This window comes from Octopus bimaculoides, chromosome 3 (genome assembly GCF_001194135.2).
Source record: "Octopus bimaculoides isolate UCB-OBI-ISO-001 chromosome 3, ASM119413v2, whole genome shotgun sequence".
Lineage (NCBI taxonomy): Eukaryota > Metazoa > Mollusca > Cephalopoda > Octopoda > Octopodidae > Octopus > Octopus bimaculoides.
The window spans coordinates 11,849,987-11,850,419 of NC_068983.1; positions in this window are offsets into that span (position 1 = coordinate 11,849,987).

A 433-nucleotide genomic window follows, 5' to 3' on the forward strand; every position below is an offset into this window, starting at 1 on the left:
TATATATATATATATATATATATGAATACACACACACACATACAGGCGTATATGTGTGTGTGTATGTGTGTGTGTGTGTATGTGTGTGTGTGTGTGTGTGTGTGTATGCCCTAAGAAAATTAACGAATATACTACACACTAGAACTGACACAGAAGCTGATCAGTTTTGAAATAATGGTAACTCACCTCGTATAGGATGTGTGGATTCCGACTGTGCTGCGTGCCGCAGAATAACAGAGATCGGTATCTGTGAAGAACGGACAGCACTAATAAGAACGGAAAGTGGGCGTGTCCTTATCAAATACTGATTGGACTTGCCACCTTCAACCAATTAACTAAAGTACATTGTTGTAGAAAGTGATGACATTCACAATGACAATATCAGGAAATGAAGTCAGGACAGTGGAGAACATGTCACTTATAGTGCTGATGG